This window comes from Camelus bactrianus, chromosome 5 (genome assembly GCF_048773025.1).
Source record: "Camelus bactrianus isolate YW-2024 breed Bactrian camel chromosome 5, ASM4877302v1, whole genome shotgun sequence".
Classification (NCBI taxonomy): Eukaryota; Metazoa; Chordata; class Mammalia; order Artiodactyla; family Camelidae; genus Camelus; species Camelus bactrianus.
The window spans coordinates 40,773,308-40,793,252 of NC_133543.1; the positions used below are offsets into that span (position 1 = coordinate 40,773,308).

Here is a 19,945-nt window from a genome sequence, read left to right on the forward strand (position 1 = left end):
AGTTTCCATGGGGCAAATCTTAATAAACCTAAGGTAGCAAGCTTAGATCACACAACCTTCTATGGCCAAAGGCCAATGTTTATAGGCTTCTTAAATAACCAGTTTTGCATGAGACGACTCATTACTGAAAATTTGAGTTACCCCAGAACACAAAGTAAACACTGTACTGAGTTAGATCCACTAGTTAACTAGGTAACTTTGCATAAATTACATTTCCTCTTGAGAATCTCCTCTCCTTGATCTGTACACTTGGTATTAAAAAACAACAAACAAACATATAATTTACAGGATGGCTACCAAATCAATAAGCAAATGAGTGAAGGTAAGTTAATAATGCTTTAAATATTAGGCTAATTACATTTTTTTTTTTCTTTTGTGTTAGATTAGTTTGCTAGAGCTGCCACAACTAAATATCACAGACTGGGTGGCTTAAACAAAAGAAATTTATTTCTCACAGTTCTGGAGGCTGGAAGTCCAAGATCACAGTGTCGGCAGGTTTTGTTTCTCCTGAGGTCTCTCTCCTTGGCTTGCAGATGGCTACCTTCTGGCCATGTCCTCACACAGTCTTTCCTCTGTGCATGTGTATCCCTGGTGTACCTTTATCTTGGTACAAGGACACCAGTCATTGGATTAGGGCTCCACCCTTATGATCTCATTTAATCTCAATTACCTCTTTAAAAGCCTATATCCTCTTACCACATTTGGGGCTAGAGATTCAACATACAAATTTTGAGGACACAGTTCAGTCTGTAACAAGTCTAATAAATTAACATAAATATCATCAAAATTTCTAAGGAACATTTCTTAGGATAACTGTGGTAGAAACCATGATTGCCTACTCATCCTGAGTTCTCTTTCTTCTCAGGCATTTGGGAAAATTAAATATCCCATCCTTTTATAGTTAAGTGGGGACTTGTGACAGATTGGGGCCCACTGGTATATGTGATCATTTTAACTCCTGGTGTGGGACTCTCTAGCGCTCTCTTCCCTTGCCATGATGATGGTGATCTTGAGTTGAGATGCAAGTGTCACAAGATTGAGACAGCCTAGATGACTGGGTCTCTATGTGAAGGAAAGCTACCCTACAAAGTTTTTCAAAACTGCAGCAGATTTTGCATGCATAGGAAATAAACCCTAGATTTTGTTAAACTACTGTGGCAGGCACATCCTGAAATGAGTCCTAGTCACACCCTTGTCTGATCCCCTCTCCTTGAGTGTAGGCAGAACTTGTGACTTGGCTTCTTACCAAGACAATACGGTAAAGGTGAAGGGACAGCCAGTCCCTTGAATAGGTTATGCTGTGTGGCAAGGGTGATGGGCCTGTGTTACAAAATAGAGGACTCTGCCTTAACAGACCACAGGAAAGAGACTCTCATTCTAGCCTGGAAGACGGAAGCTGCCATGATAGGTACCACCCATGGAAAGGACACTGTTGCAAGACACTCTAGGAGGGCTCTAGGTCTAAGGTTATCCCCTGTCTAACATCTAGCAAAAAAGCTGGGCCCTCGGTGTTACAATCTCAGGATCTAAATTCTGCTAACAAGCACATGAACTTAGAAGAGTACCCTAACCTCTAGAAAAAAATACAGCCTAGTCAACATTTTGTTTGCAGCCTTATGAGATCCTGAGCAAAAGACTTTGGTAAACTATACTCACACTTCTGATTCATTAAAACTGTGAGATAAGAAGTGTATGTTGTTACAAGCTACTGAACTGGTAACAAATTGTAAGCAGCAGAAGAAAATGGACACAGCCACTGAGACTTTAGGTCTGTTTGTCATCACAGCATAAACCTAGCTTATCCTGACTGATAGGAGAACAATGGGTAAGGTGGAAGACAGAGGCTGATTGCCAAAGCAATTAGGCAGACAATCAGGGAACAGTCATAACACAGCTTGAATGAAGAAGAGTGGACTGACAACATTCAGAAGGGAGGTAAGCTGTGGCATTAATCTCTCACTCACAGTTTTGTCCTTTGGGTGATGTGAAGAAGACATATTTCCTGAATTTCAAGATGTCACAAAGTTTAGAGTGTTATCAAAAACACTGAATTTAAGAAATAGGATCTCAGTATACCTGTAAAATCTAACAAAAATTAATTAAAATGAAGTAAAAGGTAGAGTCTGTGTTTGTTACCAAGTCCAGCCCTGAGTTTTTTAGCAACTACAACTATATGACTTACATACCATGATTTCAACTGATGTATCTCCCACCTAATCTAAGAGGAGCATAAACTGAAGTAAGCATCCTTCTCTGAGAATATTTGGCCGCATTTAATCTGATGTTATCTTCCTCTCCCTCTTCAGCATCATCGTCAGAAAACATGTATTAAGAACTGTGCTGGCTTCTGTACAGAAAAAATAACAGACACAGTCCCCCCATATGGGAAATTTCAAATCTAAGGTATTCATTGCACCCATTAGAAAGAAGAGATAGAATTGCAATAGTTAAATACACAATCCTGAGACATACAAAGAACTAAATCCTCTAACGTTTAGAAAAGGCTTGGCTAATGAATCACAGAATGGAATCTTAAAGCATGGCAAATTATAAAGAGAATTCTCTAATAAGAGCCTTTGTTTGTTGGTTTGGAGTTTAAGTACTAAATAAAACATCAGAGACAGCTCTGGTTCTTCAGAACAGCAGCATCCCAATAGAAATGATAAAATAAAATATTCTCTCTCCATTTTGTAGAACTGTGGGGCATCAATAAAAACACTGGTAAATAACATGTCTCTTGTACATCTTGCCACTGGAATTCATAAGAGAACGTGTGAAATCTCTTAGTGTACAAATTTAATAATTGGGCATATTTTCTACTGTCCAGTATAATAGAAACACAGACCTGACTGAAAGCATGGTCCTGTCTCTTCTAGTCTGATTCAATTCAACCAGATAATTTTTTTTCTGAAGGATTTTTTTAAACACTTTATTTCAAAATGCTAAAATGGCCTCTTTTTTCCCTCTTCTTTGGCATTTGATCACAATAGATACAGAACTGAATTCTGTACTAAAGATTCTGTCATCATTATGGAAACAAGCCAAAGGGAGAAGTTGTCCATTGTGAGTAATGCCGTTGTAGTTCACCTGGGAGGGTGGGTATGTGGACTTCAGCATTTTCACTGGATAGTGTCTAGTAAATGTATGAACCTGGTACCACCTCTGTATAGTTCACAAAGTAAGATGGAAGGGCACTGACAAGTACAACTAACCCATTTCCTATCAGTAGTCTCACTTCTAGGGAAGCAAACCTAAACCCTGAAACACGCTTTCCCTGTTTTTCCTATTGCACAATACGATGAGTTTTTTTTTTTTTTTTAATTATTAATAGTTCCATTTGCTGTTTTGGTTTTCCGTAGTACTTAGTTTCAATAGTAGATGTGCATTTGTTCCTCAGTGCTGGGATCTGGATTTTTTTTTAAATAAGCACATCCTGTTTTCTGTAATTTGTTGTACCATCAAGGAGTTAAACAAAAGGAAGACAGAGAATTAATATTCCAATTAGGTAATTACAATCCACCAGCATAAAAATCCTTCCGTCTTTCCCTCTTCAATCGCAGATTATTGTACAACATAGCTCTGTTGTAGTTAAAGCCTACTTTCTTACACCACACACAAGAACGCTTTTCAAGTTTGGGTTAAAATTATTTCTTCTGATGTTTAGAGTGGATAGTTCTGACTTCTTTGGAATTTTCTGGCACCATGCAGCAAACGAACTGATTTTTCTCAGTGTTCTTGCTGCCCCCACCCAAATTAAGGATTAAATAATATGAATCATTTATATGATGCAATGTAACATTAGATTTCTTTTACTGAAAAGAGGTACAGAATTAATGTTAAGAGAATGAATTTAGGAGTCAGACTGCCTTGGTTCAAATCTTGGTAATGTCATTTGTTAACTGCACGACTTTGGGCAAGTTACTTAAACTCTCAGTTCCTCAGATTCTCTCCCATGTACAACTGTAATAGTTCCTACATTATTGTATATAATAATAATAGTAGTTAACACTTGTGAGCATTTAATATGCACCTAGCACACTTCTAAATACTTTACACATATATTGAATCTATGCGTGTATAAGCCAGTACTTTTTTTTTTAATTAAGCACCTATACTGTGCCAGATACAATCTTTTTATATCTCTGGCTCTCTTCTGGAAGCCCAAGATATAAAAGGATGAAAAACATTTACAATCTAATGAAGGAAGATAGACAAAAACAATATAAATGTAAGGTGATTCCTATGGTGCGCAAATGATAAGGGGAGAAAGAGTCAAAAAGCGTTGGGGGTGTGGGGCTGCCCATTTACATAAAGCAGTTGAGAAAGGCCTCTGTGAGAGGCTGACGTTTAATCAGATCCCAGAAGGAAGTGGATGAGTGAACCACATAGGGAAGGGCCTTCCAAGCAGGGAAACAGCGACTGACACAGGATTGTGCTAAGTGTAACAAAGAGGCCAAAGGCCAAGTGATGAGCGGAAGGTAAGCGGTAGTGGATGAGGTCAGAGGAGTGGCAGGTATCAAACCAGGCAGAACCTTGTAAGCAGTGATGTGAGAAACCACTGAGCAGTGTATCTGACTTCATTTTAAAGGATCATTTTCCCCTGTGCTACAGAGAATAGACCACAGAGAATGAGAACGAAGGCTGAAGCAGGGAGAACATTTAGGAGGCTATCACAATAGACCAGGTGAAAGACAACAGCTTCGGGGCATTGTGACATGCTTATACTTTCTTTAAGACTATAAAGACAAAATTTACATATATCTTCTTCCTGAAGTTAGGTTGAAATTTTTGTTTATCATTAGATCTTTTATCATGTACAACTTATTTCTTTTTATTTTTATATTAATTTACTTAAACTGAGATAAAACTTACATACAACATTGTACAAGTTTAAGCTGTACAACATGTTGCTTTGATACATTTATATATTGCAATGTGGTTTTCACTCTAGCATTAGCTAACAAATCTATCACTTCACATAATTATTATTTCTTTTTTGTGGTAAGGAAAGATCTAGTATCTTCAGCAACTTTGAAGTATTGTTGACTATAATTGTTATGCTGTGCATTTGATCTCTAGAACTTATTCATCTTTTAGTTGCAGATTTGTAACCTTTACCAACATCTTCCCAATTTCCCTACCTCCAGCCTTTGGTAACCACCATTGTACCCTGGTTTCTATGAGTCTGACTTTTTCAGATTCCACATATAAGTGATATTATATAGTATTTGTCTTTTTCTGTCTGGTTTGTCCCACTTAGCATAAGTCCTCTAGGTCCATCCATGCTGTCACAAGGGCAGGACTTCTTTCTTTATCATGGTTGAATAATATTTCCCTGTATTTATAATACCACATTTTCTTTACCCATTCATCCACTGACAGACAATTAAGTTGTTTCCCTATCTTGGCTGTTGTGAAATAATGCTGCAATAAACATGGGAGTATACAGATCTCTTTGATACCTTGTTTTTATTTCCTTTGGATATATGCCCAGAAGTGGGATTGCTGGATCATCTGGTAGTTCTATTTTTAATTTTTTTGAGGAAACTCCATACTGTTTTCCACAGTGGCTGAAAGAATTTACATTCCCACCAACAGTGCACAAGGGTTCCCTTTTCTCCACATCTTCCCAACACTTGTTATCTCTTGTCTTCTTGATTATAGCCATTCCAACAGATGTGAGGTGATATCTCATTGTGGCTTTGATTTTTATTTCCCTGATGATTAATGACGTTAAACATCTTTTCCTGTATCTGTTGCTTCACAACAAATTCAATCAAATTTGGGGATATTGTAGGTATAGTTTCCAAGTTCAGAGATTTGTTCTGATCTCAAGAGGGCTCCTCTAAATATCTCTTTTCCCATTTCTCTCCAGTATACCACCTGTCCTACAGTTTAGCTCATATTTCCCATCAATATATTAATCTCCTATCAATTGCTTTTCACCAAAAAGTCCAGTTTCTGACTTGCCTCTCTTGTTGTTGGCATGCAACCCTGCCTCATGAGCCAGAGTGAGGGTAATCAGGGGCTCCAGTATTCTCAGCAGCACCATACCATAGGTAGAGCCTCTGTCCTTGAGTAATGACTAGACAGAATAAGCGTGCCCCCACCTCTCAGCCACACTCACCTGGACCTGAGCTTCAGAAACAGGTAGCTGGGAGCAAGATGAGAACTGCTGGTATTCTGCACCCACAGGAAAGACAGTCCTTTAACTTATTGCTGGAGAGAGAGAGAGAGAGAGAACTTGGTTTTTGGCTGCTCCAGTCTAGAGTAGAATTTGTGTCTCACTCAGCTGGGAGGAGGAAGGGATGAAGGGCATGAGTCCTTATTTAAATACCCCAGACTCTTGCAGTTCTTACTGAGTTATAGTAAATTTTCTTGAATAAATATTTCTTTGTTTATTGTATACCCTTAGGAGCACTTCCTAAAATATTAAACAGTTATTTTTATTTATAACTTTCACCAGTGTTACTGGGGAGTGGGGCTTGCAGAGCTCCTCAGATAGTCACTGGAGAAGTGAAATTCTCATTTTGTTTTTTTTTCTTTAAGTATATTTGATTTACAATATTATACTAGTTTCATCTGTACAACATAATGATTCAATATTTTTATAGATTATACTCCACTTAAAGTTACTATAAAATATTGGCTATCTTCCCCATGCTGGACAATTTATCCTCATATTTTATTTATTTTATACATAGTGGCTGGTATGTATTAACCCCCTACCACTATCTTGCTCCTCTCCTCACCCCTCTTCCAACTGGTAACCGCTAGTTCTTCTCTAAATCTGTGAGTCTGTTTTTGTTTTGTTATACTCATTCACTTGTTTTATTTTTTAGATTACGCATGTAAGTGATAACATACAGTATTTGTCTTTCTCGATCAGACTTATTTTACTAAGCATAATACCCTCCAGGTCCAACCACATTGTTACAAATGGCAGCCATTTTTTTTCAACTGCAAAAATATTAACAGATTCTATTCTATGTAAATAGAATCATGAGTGTTCTCTTGTTATGGTTGGTTCTTTCACTCACTGTTGTGCCTCTGAGATACATCTATGTTTGCATGTAGCAGTAATTTCTTTTCCTTTTCTGGATAATATTTCACGAATATGCCACTATCCTCTAGAATGTTATTTGGTCTCAGGCTATCATAAATAAAACCCCTATGACAATTTTCATACATTTTTTGATGAACATAAACAGTCATTTGTTCTTAGCATATTTCTAGAAATAGAATTTATGGGTCATGGAATATATGTATGTTTAGCCTTAGTAACATTTCTTAATTTCTCTAAATTAATTTTCCAGTATATATTCCCACCTTCAGTAAATGAGTATTTTAATTGCTCCATAGCCTACCCAAAATTTGCTATTGTCTGGTCCTTTTAATTTTAGCCCTTTTGATAGGGCCCTAGTGGTATTTTATTGTAGTTATAATTTGTATTTCCATGAAAACAAACAATGTTAAGTATCTTGTCATATGTTGGCCAATTATTCAACTACTTATTAGTTTATTTCAGATCCCAATTGTTGTTGTTTGCCCATAGTTTTAAAAAAATTGTTTGGTTATCTTTTTCTATTTATTTTTTACAAGTTCTTTATATATTATGTCAGATAAATGCATTGAAAATATTTCCTCCTAGTCTGTGGCCCATCTCTTCCTTATTTTAATGATGTCTTCTGATTAATAAAATTAGATATTTTAATAAACTCCAGTTGAACAATCTGTTCTTTTGGCTAATATTTTGGTATAATTTTAAAGAAATCTTTTCCTCCATCAGGGTCATAAATACATTGTCTTTTGTTTTTTCCTATTAAACTTGATAGTTTTACATTTCACACTTGGATCTAGAAACTACCTTAAATTACTATTTGTGCGCAGTATAGAATAGAGTTTAAAGTCCATTTTTATCTGTCTGTCTATCTATCTATCTATCTATCTATCTATCTATCTATCTATCTATATATGTAATTGGTCCATCATCATTTATTAAAAAGACAACATTGTCCCCTCTAAATTGTCACTTTATAAGCAGGCCTACTTTTAAATTCTTTGCTTAGCTGCTTTGATGTTTTTATCTATGCCTGCACCAGTACCACACTGGCTTAATTTCTCAAGCTTTACAACATTTTGATATCTAGAGGTGTATGTTCCTCAGCTTTGTTCCAGAGTAAGATTACCATGGCTATTTTTTGGCTCTTTGCATTTACATATATTTCACGATCAGTTTTTTTCTTCTTTTAATTTACACACACACATACACACACACACACACAAATTATACCCCAAAGTCCAATCACTGGGTCAAAACTATTAAATTGGGCAATCATTATTTACCCATAAGAAAAAAGAGACCCAAGGAATTACTTTAGAAAAGTTTTGGAGGGCAATAGTTGGGAATATTCTAAAGGAAAATAAAACATGTTTTAGTTTGATATTCTTATCTGTAAAATAACATAGAAGATTTGGGCAAAGCTAATTAAGAAACAATTGCTTCATACTTATATATCCAAACCACATTTTGAAGGTAAACAACTCCAGTTCAACTCTAGTTCAACTCGATCATAAAGCATTTTCTTCACATTTGTTATTAAAAAGACTGTACCGATTATCAACCAGGCATTATCAATTTCGGCATAAAACTATTCTTTAATTGTTTTCTGTATGTGAGCATTATCCCTCCAAAAAGAGTATGAGTCCCCTAAGGGCAAAAGACCTTGAGATATCCTTCTGTCCCCCTTGGCTAGACAACCTGTAGTACTTAGTGAAATGCTCAGCATATTGAAATATTCAAAAATACCTCTTAATTAATTGTCAGTTAACTGAGGCCTTTCTGCTGTCTATCTTATTATTTGGGATTTTCTATATATTTTCCAACTAGCTCAGGTAATAATACTGAATAGAGACAGATTTCTTTGCAAGTAACTAGATTATCTTTTCAATTTCTCCTTGTAGCGATAGTGGTTATCCATGTTGAGCACCTTATATTAACACAACCATGAGTTTAAAAAAAATTCCTAATGGCAAAATAAAATCTTGAAAGACAGTGCCTCGAAATAAGCACAGAGAATACAGTCCACAAGTGAAGACACCTTTAGGTCCCCGCACACCTACTCAGTCGTCTAATCACACACAGTAGAAGGCTAACCACAAAACAGACATATTGTGATTATCTGTAAACATTAGAGGATGTAGCATCGAGCTGTATTTCCTCTACCAGGACTCTAAGCCATAAACTTGTAAGTACATTAGAAGCCGACACTCTTAGCAGACTTTGCTGAATTGCTGGCAGCGTCAACATCTGATCGATATGCATGTTCACCAGCCAAGCTGACTAGTACATCTGTTCTGTGAAGAAACATACATTCTGCCTCTAGTACAATCAGTGTAATTAAAAATTAACATGCATTAATTGTTAGAGCTGATGTAAACAGCTGATGTTCCACTTAGCACTGTCTTCTGTACATATCATTAGGCAAAGCCAAATATTGTTAAGTAAACAGGCAGAGCTTACAAAAAGGAGAGAAATAGAAAACTAATTTCAACTAAATAAACTGACACTGTATTATAAGTCAAATTAAAACCATTAACCACAGCCAGATTAGGCTCTGGATCTTCAGAGGAAAACAATTATAAAAGTCACATTTAATTATTTGAATCTTATTTTGGTAAATGTATTTAAGCTCAGCCAGAAATAGAGTCTGTGCGTGTGTGATATACTAGGATTTCAGAAGAGCAGCAAAGAACTCTAGGAAAAGTATGATTCAGGATTGATTTATGGCTGGAACATTCCGTGAAAATGCATCATTCACAGCCACTCCAGTAACCAGCTTTCTCTGGGGAGACCCAAATCTGATGTTTAATGTTAAAAAGAGTCTATTTTCTTCTGCATGCATCTGCATAACTGCCATCACTGTCAGTGGGAGTTACAGGCACATACTGAGAAGAGAATATACATCTCATGAGTTAAGTCTTGCCTGACTTTTTTTTTTTTTTTTTAATAATGTCAGGGCAAAATGATTTCTCCATCTTGAGTCAAAACCAAAAAGAAAGAAAAAAAAAAAATCAGCAACTCCAACAAGCAAATCTGTCCAGCGAGGTACCTTCCCAGTTCAGAGAGCAGTTCTGTCTTTACGCATTGCCTGGGGCAGTCAGCTGCTAGGGCCCCAGGCACTTCCTCCTCTGCTGAGCCTGTCCCTGCAAGTGGCTTGCCTGTCTCTTGAGTCCGATTTAAAATAGTGCGAATCTGAATTTTGAGAATGATTTCTTAGGCTGTTTCCTCATGAAGCTGACTTATCAAGAAATCACTGGGGAAATCGTTGCCATACCACTCAGAATCAACCTTTTTTGTTTTTGTCATAATGGCAAAGCCATTATAAAGAGAATAAAGACAGAAAAACTCCCTTAGCATAGGGGCCTGCAATGGTGAAACCTCTGCTGTGACTACATAGTGCTTGAGACAGTGTTTGTGTTATTTATTCATAATTTTATTAAATTTGACTGGAGACTGAATTAGTTCATGTATTAGGGAAGATATAAAAATGTTGAATCTACTCATAACAAACAACATTAGACGTGTCAAGGATCACAGGAATCAAAATGAAGCCTATAAAAGTTAAATAAGTTACATAAATTTAGGCATGACTATAAAAGCTAGCTTATGAGCTTCTAAGTTTTCTGTTTGCTATTCAAAACTGCCATCAATCTTCATGCTTTAAACATAAAATTTAAAAGTTGGTGGTTATAACTGTTTTTGAGAATTTAAAGTAAAAACCTAAAAGACATCATCCTTATTATTATAAAAGTGTCTGATATTTACAGAATACCAAGCCTGTAACATTAAATATCAGTTTACTATCTGAAAACATAATTTTCAAAATTGTGGCATAACATTAAATATATTTTTCTCTTTTTTTAAATCAAAAAACTGATTTAAAAGTATTGGATAAACTATATAAGCAAAATAATTTTAAAAGGATGCCATAACAAATTAAAAGTTCACATATATCCAATGCATGGATTATTGATTGAGAAAGCAAAACATGTTTCCAACAGAACCTATATTGAACATTAAGTATTTCTTTGATTTTGTTTTTTCAAATTACTCAGAAAATCTCAGTGATCTTATGGTACCTGAAAACATGAATATCTCCAAGCAGTACTTTGTAAAGTATTGTAGATACTGATAGTTTGTGCAATTAGGATAACCTTGTTTTTTACTTTGAAAATTTCTTTTTAAAATATTTCTCATATCATTTTATTTTCTTGACATTACACACACACACACACAGACACTTCAATCAATTCTGAAAAATTCTGCATAATTGTAGTTCCCCTATTAGTACAGTAAGTAGACTAGAATTTGTACAAATTAAAAATTATGAAAGATGTGTACCTCCTTTGTTAGAACTTGAAAATAGTAAAGGTGTCTTCTTCATTTTCAAGGAAAGGTGAGACCAAGAAAATATGTTGTTCATGAAAAGAATAACAATACATTTTTCTATAACATTTTTATGAGGATCTCATATACTATGTAATAATGAGTCTTAAATCCTCAGTGTACTTGCAAATACACATTTTTTTCCAAAGAAGAAAGTATGAGTTTATGTTATCTTAAATCCCTTACAGTCTATAGGAGGCTTTCATGAATATGGTAGCAATAAATGTTTGTCATACAAAAAAGGAGAAAAATATAGAAAGATTACTTACTTGTGGTTATTAAAACTTCATTAATGCGTGATAGTGTTAACTCGTATTTCTTGGAATGTAACAAACATGTTTAAGGATCGACTGATCTAATTGATATCATTTTCTGTGTGTTATTTAATTTTGGAACAACTTATCCATTCTCTTTTTCATGGTACGGCCAGGTCAAAGCCTTTTTGTTCATATTTGATTGTGCCTTCAAGGTGATGGAATTTTCAGCCATTGATACATATGATTAATAGTAAGAAATACATTTGCACCCAAATTCTCTAGTTACATGCCAACCTATCAATAATTTTGGCAATGTGATTTGACAAATAAAATGAAGAAACTGATAGTCACTTTTTCTGTGTGTAACAGAGCAATATCCAATGTCAATATCACCACTAATCATATCATCCTTTTATTTGTATCTCAAGGAAAAAGTCATACAGTTATGTCTGGTTTTCATCATCAGTTTGTTAATGATTGCTCTTCCTTGCTATAGGATTCTTCAGACATTCACTTCTTTTCTCCATTCCTTTGTCCAAAATTACAACTGTGATGTGCTATGAAGCTATAATTACAGGCATGACTATGTATTTTCAAGGTACAAATAAGGCGAAATAACACTCCTCACAGGTTCCCCTTGGGTTTTCCATTATTTATAAGTGATGTGATCAGAGGGTGGGTGCTACATAAGTGATCCATCAGGAAGACTTGAAATGCCTCAGAAGAGGTATGCAAAGGAGAGGTGAGAAGAGGTTAAGGATAATCTTTTTGTCATTTCAGCATTTAGACTTTTATTAGTTAAGAACTAGAAGTCAGGTATCACCATTCACACTAAAGGCAAGGAGTGTCTCTAGTACTGAAACACTCTGTCAGGGTCCTTAAGGAAACAGGGATCTTGAAACAACTGCCACTGTAATTCAAAATCTCAGAAACACTTTCACTGAAGTTACCCAAACAGTAGAGAAGAGTGACAGGGATGGATGTAGTTAGAAGCATCATCTGAATACAGGGAAATTAAAATTCAACTCAGACTTTACTCAACCTATAAAAAAAAAAAAAATTACTGAGTTCTTCTAAAAAGATAAAAGCAGTCAACCAAATTCACCTTGGCCCTTGACCTGCCCCGAAGTCCACCTGTGTTTCCTTAGTTTACTCTCTCTCCAAAGCTCTACATTGCAGGGACAGCAGTGTCTGTTTCAGACTTTCTTCCTCAAACCCCTGACCATGCCCTTTGCTCTCAAGGGAGACTTAACCTCCTAATTCACAGATTACAAAGAAGCCAGAAAGTGAAGATTGCCTTAAGATCCTGCCACTAAACCTGCAAAACCATTGCATCTTTATCCCCTTTACCTCCTCCTTTATTTAAAAATAAATGTTATCCTTTTTATAAGACTACTTTCCTGCTGTCTTCTAGATTCTACCCTTTCTGACTTCTCAGAGAGCCTGCTCTACCCATTTAATGATTGCTTCTTCCTAGAAGCCACATTTCTGGAAAATGCCATTTGCATGATAATGTCTCCAGTTTTTATCTCTTATTCATTCCTAATCATCAGTTTGCATTTTCAGAGGAGCAGATACCAGTACAAAATTAAGTGTGCAAGCAGAGATTTCTTGGGGAAAATACCTATAAAGGAGAAAGGGGAGGGAGCACAGAAGGTGGGCAGAGCTTTCAGACATGAGCCCTTGAAGAAGAGAGCATGCAGGAAGGAAGATTGATTAGCGAGAGTCTCAAGGCTGTAACATAGTTCTAGGATAGTTTCAGCCTGGCCAGTGGGGACACCTCCAACCAGAGCTGCCCAGTTAAGGAATGCCAGGTCTCTCAAGAATGGACCTGCCTTATACTCCTACTGTGCTCAGTCATTGGCTTTAAGTAGCCAATGGGAAATATGGACTCTGCTCCAATGGTGGAAAATCCAGAAGGACCATGGCTGGAGTCACCATTCAGTTATGCTCCTGCAGCAGGATGTTAGAGTGAGGCATTCTCTTGACAACACTTTCAGCCTCCTGAGCATGAAGATTGGAATTATATATGCACTGCGCATGATTAGGATACTAGAGAAATAGTAGTCAGTAAATATGCCTAGTATCCATTTTAGCAGCATGATCTTGGAGACATTGTCTTCTTCTATTCCTCACCATACATACATTCAGTCATTTGAACTAAGAATTAGAACAGCTGAGTCAGATCCTTCACTCTACCATCAATTAAGTGTGAAACCTTCAGTTAATCTCCCTATCCCTCAGCATCTGCATCTTGGGGATGTGCCCTGCATGTGAGTGTCATTCTTCAGGTGAGTTTCTTTAAAAAAAAAAGTTGAATTTCACTGGACTAGATGACCTTTATGGTCCTCTCCAGCTCTAAAATACATTGTTGCCAGGCTAGAAAATATTGAGCTGAGTGTACAAGTGTACAGTGTAACATCACTCAATTATATTAAATAGTTTTTATTATAATGTCCTTTTCATGTAGTCTTCTTCTATTAATCCAATACTTAGTCAATTTTTTTTTTCACTAATTCTAGTTCCATGTTGACTTCATACTGACAGGTTATATCCCTGCTCCTTCAGCCTCAGTTCCCAGAGCTATCCAGCTTACCAACTGGCCAGGATTCCAGAGGTCTGCTTACAATAGCTTAACTTCTCTCTTCCTCAGTTTCCTCATGTGTAAAATGGGTGTCATAATTAGGTTTTCCGTAGAAAATTAAATGAATTAACTTTCTTAAAGTGCTTGACACACAGCTTTTTATAAAGCTGTCAATTATTATTACAGTAAAGAATTGGATCCTTTTTCATTTACCCTGGTTGATTTTTGAATTAATTACCTATCATTGTGAGTATCACAACCTTTCAACCTTTTTTTTTTTTTTTTTAAATCTCCAGGCTTTTAAGTATTTTTCTAGTTTGTTAGATACCATAAGCCCCTAACATGTATTTAATAATTTCAGGGCTTCATTTTCTCTTTGAGTAAGCAACTTTTTGTTACCAAAACAAAATGAAACAAAACAAAAACACACCCAAATTAATTTTCCTTTTGGTTTCCAATTTTTGTACCCATCAGTTCCTCCTTGTAACCCACCATCCTTCTAACCTACAGTCTGAGTATGTAGCACCTTATAGCTTAACTAATAAATTAAGAGTATTTAGTGGAACTGTCGTTATGTTCTTGTACCTACACTGCAATGACCATGGCCTCAGACCAAATGAACACTCTCAAATCCATTACAACTTTAAGGGAGGGACAGTTTTCCTACCATAAATATTTATTAAAGACTGCATGGGAACTCTAGGACTTTTAGGGACAGAATATAAACCCTCCTTCCTAAAAGTTGTCCCCTACCACCAGGTAGAAGACCCACAAAGCTCAGTTCTTCTCAGATGAAGACTATACTACCTAACATTCCAGAGGACAAAGAAAAGAAGAGTCTTTTTTAACACCCTACCTAGTTTGCGGAATTACAGGAATTTAGCAGAAAAGCCCACATATACTCAGTACTCCCTCCTACTCTCACCTCAGCTTGTACTTACTCCCATTGCACCCCCAGGCAATATGGCATGAAAAGGCTCAGCAAGAAATATTCATTTGTAAAAGAAAAACAAATCATTATAGCAACACTCACTGGTCATTCTGTAGCAAATGTGCAATGCTCAGATTTTGTATTTTCCTGAAATAACATGCACATTTTAGGCATGAAATTATGATTGTTTGACTGTGAAATGCTGCACCCAAACACCATGTGGCTTTTAGCAGCATATCATCATATCAAGAACTATTTTTACCCTTTGGCGATTTTTCCTGCTTTGGCTCTGAAAGCTAGTCCATACGGTATTTGTATGTGGCATCAGTGGCAAAGATTTTTATAAGAGTAGATTTCTTATGTAGTCCCATTTACCAATGATAGCACAGAATCTAAACGAGAAATTAAAATAACCTGCTTTCAGGTTCAACTGGGAAGAAATAAAGTCATAGCGAATATGAAAGAAAAAGAAAAAAAGATAAGAAAGGACTTAAAGCGTACTTTTCTGCTCTTTCTGACTTTCCATAAAAAATGATTTTAGTACTTTCTAAGTTTTAGAATATCAGAAAAATAATAGCCTATTTACAACACATATTCTACATTTCCTCCCCAATGACTTTGGATCCTACTGGCAGTGAATTTTGTCCAACATCTCATTTGATGAAAGCGGACAGAAATCCTTAGAACTTCCGTGCATTTGCTGCCTTTCAGAAGCCTGGGAAGAAGAAAAGAGCAACTTCTTACAAGATTTAAGCACATATTGGTCCCCTTCCAGGATGCAGACATGAAGCCATATAAGAAATATTTTGAAAAGACAACCAAAATTAGCCAAACTCTTTAAACTTCCAAAATGCTTGGAGCAAAAGTCTGTTTTAGTTTAATCCAAATTAGTTTGCAGACTTAACTAGAAAGAGAAGCTACAGGAAAATATGAGCTGGCTTAACGTTTGTGTCTTGTCTATAACTACAAAGTTGGCTTTTGTCTCTTTAAGAGGCAGATCTGGTTATGGGGTTTTCCAAACATGTGATGACATGAAGGTATAGTAACACTGAGCTTGGATCCTTAGACTCAAAAATTCAATTTGCATTGAAAACAAAATAAAACTATGCTAATTCATACAAAACTCCTACCATCTTGCCCACTTTAAGAAAATAATAGTGTTAGAAAGATAAATTAAATCAGTATTATTTTATACTCACCCAATATGTACTGCTGTTTGACTTGGGGAACAATTTCCAAAGCTGCAGAAATGACTTTAAGGTCTGCTATTGTTAATCATAGCATCTCCTTCATATAGTTACTCTTGCAGTTACCTCTTTAAGGAGCTTTCAAGCACTATTCTTTTACAATAAAATGCTCCAGAGTTTCTATATTTAAACAGAAGCTCAACTTTTCCATGCAACCTAACTTGGCGCATATGTATTGCAAAGAAATTCCATTTTGTCAGTTGATTTATTGTTGTATCAAAAGGAATAAACTCTTGAACCCCAGGGGAGAAAAATTATGCTGTTCCATTCTACTCATGACATTTCAACATAGGCCAACAAATAACTGGAATTATTCTCTCAAGTGAAGAAACTGAAATAATTTTTTTAAAAGCAAAATTTTGTCCCAATCAATGTTTTTGTAAACCTTTATAAGAATTGTTCTTCTTTCAGACAGTGCTCAAGTTTCATTTTATAAGTTTATCTTTTCTAGAAAAGTATTGCTAAACCATTTGTTCTTTAAAATTTATCATCCAACTTAAAAGGGAAGATACTAGGTAAAGAAACAAACGTATGAAGTAATGCATTTCCTTCTAGCTAATTCTTTTAGTGAAATATCTGCCTGATAATTGGACATGGTTGAAGCAGTGTATCGGTTCTTGTCATTTCTGGACATATGTTTAAAGGGCCATTCAACAATAGCAGCAGCCTCAGTAATAAAGATTAACCATTATTAAATGTTTATAGGCTTCTGCAAATGCTACAATGAAATAAAATAAAGTTCTCAATCTTGAGAAGGAAGACTTATTATGATCTCCTTTTAGAGATGAATGTGAAGCACACAGTAGTTGTGTAGTTTGCTCCAGATCACAAATCTAGCAGAAGGCAGGCAGGACATTGAAACTATTTGTTTGACTTTAAAGCCCATGTGTGAATTACCACTCATTCCTCTGCTGTTTCCTTCCTGCACCAGAAACTAGCCACTGGGTACCTAATAAGCTCGATTACCAAGAATTGCCTTTAGTGTGATTTTCTTTCTTCGCTCCTCTGCCTCACCCTCCCACTACCAAAAGGGGGAAAACTGCCATTAAAAATGGAGGGTGGCTTTCTGAAAGGGTATTTGCATGATAGCAAGGCCAACAGACTTCTGAGTTACTACATTCAATTTACTCAATTATGATCATCAAACAAAAGACAGGGGCAAGGAGTATCAAATGGGAAATGCCTAAATTAAGTTTCTCATTTTCCCCAAATGTGAATATCAAGAAGACTACTCTAATGAAGAAAAGCAGCATGTAACTTCTCTAAAAGAGAACTGCGGTCCTTTTAGCTGTTTCAGTGTGTTATTCAGCTTTATGCTGTGAAGCAACTCACAGTACTCCAATTGTTTCCTCACTCAGCTACATGTAAAATGTGTACTTAGGAATGCTTTATAAGACATTCAACAAAGTCTTTCTTATTTAACTGCAGTGATTAGAAGAGGCAAGCATTTCATTTTGGCACAGTGTGGCTCACTACCTCATTTCATCCTGTTTGAAATATTACTCAGAGTTCAGAATGCCAAGCTTTGAGCAGAGAAGAACAATGTGTGGTTTTTTTAAAAAAAATAAAATAAAATAACAATAGTGATGATGAGAAAAGAGTGAAATAATGTAATTCTTGATTCTGTCAGATGGCACCTCGTTTGGGGAAGAAACAAGTGAGTCCCATGATGTTACCAAAACAGCATCTAAAAAAAATCCCTGAGATTACAAAAGAAGCAAAGTTTAAAACTACCCTGTAGGAGTGAGGGTCAACCAAAGCACTGGGTGACTAGATGAGAAAGACTCGAAGAAAATGTCTGTGAGAAGAGCTATTGATGAGGGGGAGGAAAAAATTGTCAGGCAGCCTAAAAACAAACCTGACCTTAACGGTGACCATATTAAACATATAACAGAAAACCTCATGGAGCAAAACCAGGCAGTGAAGAAAACAAGCAAAAGCTACATGGAGTCACTTAAACATTTTTCATTAGATAACTAAAATATTTAAGTGGTGGCCCCTGACATTTCTTGGTGTTCCATGTATGTCAGTTCCAGATTTTGCTCCAAAAAGGAAGAAAATCTATTTCTCCATGAATATAGAATGAGATCATGCATTGAAGCTACAAATCATGTTAGAAAATTGTGGTCTGTGACCTCAACCCCAACCATCTTTAGGTGAAGAAACTCTAAGTCCAAATAAATTAAATGACTGTCCAATGCCACTGGTGTAGTTATTGTCAGAGCTGTACTCAACGGGGCCCGAGTGTGTGACCACAGCCAGGGAAGTTATTTTTAATCCCTTCATGTTAAACCGTATATTTATTTTTTCACATTTTTACAATCCTGAAATAGGAGTACATTTACAATTAATGCATCTATTTTAAAAAGCCATCTTTTATTTCTTTTATTTTCTTCCCTTCTCTTCTTCCTTTCTTTCTTTTCCTTCTTTCCTCCCTTCCTTCCTTTCTTCCTCACTTTTCCTCTTTTATTTTCCCTCCTAAAGAGCCGTTGTTAAATCTATGATCCATCTTACATTCTTGAATCTTTTAGACAGACTTCCAGAGTGAGAGCTAAGCCAATGAAGTACAATCCTCAGTGAACAGATCACGGATACGATGGAACTTTTGGGAGAATACCAATTCAAGCATAGCTAAAAAATTTTCTTGTTTAATTATTTCAAATCTCATGAAGCATTAGCTGTACAAGGACTAAAACAGATTTTTTCTAACTATAAAGCTAATGTATAATCTTCATTCTACCACATTAATTATTTTAATTATTGTTTTCATGTGGCAATTGTTAAGGTACAGAAAAACCACTGTGGTGTTCAATCACCTTTATGCTTCTGGTCAGTACAAAGAACACTGAAACTGAGTCAACATTTTGTGAATGTCACCAGTGATGACAGTTAATGTATCTATAGACTAAGCCATAAAGTGTTTTTGCATACATCAGCAGTAGATCCAGAAAGTAAGGGTAGAAATTATTTCTGAGGACTAAATTTAAAGACAATGGGATATTTAAATTGAGATCTAATCAGCACAAATTCCGTTATGTCCTGGTACAATGAAATACTTGAAAAATTGTGATGGCAGAGACTCTTCCCTGGGTTTGTAGGCTAAACTTTTAAATAGTGGATAATTTAGGGGAGATTTACTGAAATTCACTCAGGATGCAACCTGGGTCTATAAATTTGGAGCACTTGGGCTTAGTTGTAATATTTTCAATTTCTATTACATGAAAGTGAAGTGAAATGTGTATAGTACGTTAAAGTAAAAATTCTACTTTATAAATAACTAAGATCCCACGTAAAATATGTACTCCGGAGTCCTAAACTGAATTCCACGTACTTTGAGTTTTCTCTGTTATAAAAACATTGTGGAAATTCAAGTAGTTACAGGAAGATAAAAGAGTCATTGCTAGCTTGCAAGTAGTATTAAGAATTTGACTCAAAAACCTCTAAACAGACATTCTTATCCCCATTTCTTAGCACAGA

At 35.9% G+C, this 19,945-nt stretch overlaps 1 long non-coding RNA gene across 1 annotated transcript in view; it reads right to left on the bottom strand.

Annotated features, from left to right (window-relative positions):
* LOC123613200 (uncharacterized) overlaps positions 1 to 16,554 on the bottom strand; it is a 124,264-nt gene extending 107,710 nt beyond the window's left edge. Inside the window, exons 1-2 of the long non-coding RNA XR_006720541.2 lie at positions 16,421 to 16,554; positions 6,128 to 6,219 (exon numbers count right to left, since the gene is read on the bottom strand). This is a non-coding gene — a long non-coding RNA (uncharacterized LOC123613200). The remainder of the gene's footprint in view (positions 1 to 6,127; positions 6,220 to 16,420) is intronic.
* Between the last annotated feature and the right edge of the window lie 3,391 nt (positions 16,555 to 19,945).